At 40.9% G+C, this 3496-nt stretch overlaps 1 pseudogene; it reads left to right on the forward strand.

Moving 5' to 3' along the window:
- LOC102196436 (39S ribosomal protein L49, mitochondrial pseudogene) overlaps positions 1 to 1258 on the forward strand; it is a 20662-nt pseudogene extending 19404 nt beyond the window's left edge.
- Positions 1259 to 3496: the final 2238 nt, after the last annotated feature.

Below are 3496 nucleotides of genomic sequence, written 5' to 3' on the forward strand. Positions count from 1 at the left end.
AATTTTTGCTTGATGCATAAAGTTAAAAGATTAAAACTAATAAAACAAGTTTTAAAAAGAGACCTTTCCATTTGATTACATTTTGTATGATGGATTATGCAGAAAAAGTAGAATTGGGCTGGAAGATCTATCGCTTTATCACCGCTTCAGGTTGTAAATTGTGCTTTTAAAAGGAAATAAGTAATTAATTACTTTTGAAAATAAGTAATCAGTAAAGTAACGGGATTACTTTTTTGGGGAAGTAATCAGTAATTAGTTACTGATTACTTTTTTCAAGTAACTTGACCAACACTGTTCAAATCTGGAGGCACTTGAGTCAGTGAGGGACAGAAGGTCAGTGAACAAACTGTACAGACTAAAGTCAAAATGTGGACATTAAAGCTGTTGTTTCAAGTCTAACAACTGACACAGCTAATATATCCTCTAGTGTTGAGTGATACAACATACATTCTGTTTTCTTTGTGAGGTTGTAATCATCAGTATTGTTGCGTCTGTCCTTTGCCCAGTTATTAAATTTTGTAGTGATAAGAATTTAAAGTCCTTTACTGAGGTGCTCTGTTGGGTCTGTTCAGATGCATATTCAGGAAGGATTTTTCAACAACTTGTTCCCATTATGATCAATTCAGACCAATTTAAAGTTTTTTATATAACCTAAAAACTGTCTATTCCTACGATTAGAACCCAAAACAGTTTCAACATCTTACCAAGAGTGAAGAGTTCAGCTGTTGAGCGGCTCATCCCACCATCACGGATCCCCACTCTGCCTAAACACACTGGTCCTACCCCATCAGGCTGGATGCCTACTGCGGGATCTGCCCGAATTCGTCTCTGCCCTACATGATCTGCAGCTCCCGACACGACATCCTGATTTACACTGATGTAACCAATAGCAACCAGAAATTAACGCTGATATGGAAAAGGGAGGGTGACATTCGGGCTCTAGAGAAGGACGTGAGGCAGTACCTGAAGGAGGTGATGGGGAAAGAGCTGCTTACACAGGTCAATGTGATCACCATGACCGTGAAGGTCAAAGGTCACTTCGATATGAGCTGAAGGACTGGCTGGTCAGCAAAGGTTTCTGACTGAAAGAGCTTGAAGTGCTGGCATCGACCTGCTGAAGGGACAGAGAGCGGTGGAGGAGGACTGCTGACCTGTGCCAACTTAATGAACTCTTTGACAGCAGTGAGATGCGATGTGACCACTGAGTGTAAAATGATGCAGGTCAGGTTAAGTAATCATCATTAAACGTAGAAGCATAGCAACTGCCTGTTTATTGTCACCCATGATTTCTCCAAAAAAATAGGTAAAAAATCTCGACTCACCGTTTTTAGATTCTTCAGACTGAGTTGCAATTTGAGTATCCACATTATTATTGACAATATACACATTAGGACATTCATTACTGCAACAGTGTGCAACAACATTACAATGATCTGCTTTATGTCATGTAGGTCCTTTAACACTGACACTTTTCTGTGGAGGTCAATGTGTAGAAATGCTACAGGTGGGCTGTTTGTTTGTTTGTTCTTTAGTTAGTGTGGCCAACAAGATGACGTTAGACGTCTGTGATATGAGTGTGACAAACGCTTTCAGCCTTAAAGGGTCCAAAAACATTTATTACTGATGAAATTCACAAATCTCTACATTCACACTGGGTGCAGCATGCAACAATAAAAACATTTCAAAATAAAACCACAGCAGGTTGTGATGGAACTTACACATGATATAAAATATTACACATGATGAAGTAGATTTCTTTAAGAAAAAAAGATAATTTAAACAAGTATTTTAAGCACTTTGGCAGAATTGGCTTTTACATGTGATATATTTCACAATGTTTAATAAGCTTCATACAGTTAAGCACAATCACTGCATGACAGAAACACAAGCTTAATCTCTCTTAATAATAATAGTGTACAGCTACGCTGCTTATTAAATAAAAACAAACAGGTTACAATGCTTTTATTTTAATTTTAGTAGAGACTCAAAACTTAGAACAGACAGCTGCTGGGGTTTGGAAAAGTACTGAACAAATATTTTAAATATACTTTAATCGTTTCTGGAGCAGCCTTTGGGATCGCCAAAGGCTCTCATTGTCACCAGCTAGTGACACTAGCTGGTCATAAGGTGTTACCCAGTCAGCCGTGCCAACCACAACCCTGGCAATGTGTGTCTGCTACCAGCTTCTCAGTAAGGAAAATCGGTATTGACTTTCCGAAAAGTCATTAAAAGTGGCTAAATGACGTCATCGACTAATTTGCAGAATTCGTCAGATTATGTAAACTGTAGGAGAGAGAAATAACATCGTGGAAGTGAAATAAAGTGAGTAAACACCCTTAGATGATTATATTTAGTTGCAGGGTGTGCATCATTGGTTTTGCCCAGCGGGATTTGTGGGACGTCTTCGTTGTCATGGCTACCGAGGACCGCTTGGATCAAGCTGGCCATGAATGGTTATGAATGGGTTCAGTTTATCCTTTCTCCATTGTCCAGTGCCATTTCTATAGCACGTTTAAAGGCGACACAGCTGACCAAAGGGCTTTACAAGTTAGCTCATGCACACATATAAAATTGAATGAAATGAAATTTGATTTATTAGCTGTAATCTTTTAACTTTATGTACACTGCATCATCATCATTGCATCAAGCAGCAAAAATGAAATCTTTTATGTGGCAATGCCGGCTCCTGTACTGTACTCCTGTAAATCCCAATCAACATACCATATTTATACAATTTTCATGTATTTTCTTAGTGGCTCCTTGGTGGAGGAGACACCCATCCTCAGGGCTTCCAAAGCTAGTATATTTGTTACTGCTGGTCCCAAGCCTGGCCAAGAAGGTCACACTGCTCTTGACGAAGGCGGTCGCACTTTTCTCCTCTCCTCCTCTCAGTGTTGGACTGTAGAACTGCTTTGAAATTCATATGAGCTGTTCGCACTAAAGTAAAAAGCACCATCACCTCATGGGGATACCCTCTCGGCGCCAGCTGCGATAGCAAGGCTGGAGCCGAACAACAGCACCCTGATAACGTCTGTGTTTAGACTGTTCCTTCCCATTCCATGCAAGGCCACCTGGGTTGGCTGGAAGACTGTTTACTTAGCCTAGCAGGGCGAAGGACTGTCTCAGCTGAACTGGACACACACACTCATCCCCCCTCCCTTTCCAAACGCCTTCGACGCTTATTCCCTTCCGATGCTGACGGTGGATCAAGGAGACCAGCGCACAGGCTGCAGGCCCGGATGTACTGTCTAAATCGGCTGTCTCTCACCCTTTGCCCACCCCTGTTGCTTGTCATGTGTTTCTTTGGTGTATCAAGAGTTTTTTCATGTGCTATGTGCAGAGGTGTTTTTTTTCTGTTCTCAAACTGATCTCTCTGTTGGAGCTCAGTCTGGGGGGAGTTATTTTTTTCTCCTTATCTTTCCTCATGTGGTGCATTTTCCATTGTTATACCTCTCTGACCTGTCTTCCCCATGTGATGTTTTGTGTAATGTATGTA

This window comes from Pundamilia nyererei, unplaced genomic scaffold (assembly GCF_000239375.1).
Source record: "Pundamilia nyererei isolate P.nyererei 1_Seehausen unplaced genomic scaffold, PunNye1.0 scaffold00039, whole genome shotgun sequence".
NCBI lineage: Eukaryota > Metazoa > Chordata > Actinopteri > Cichliformes > Cichlidae > Pundamilia > Pundamilia nyererei.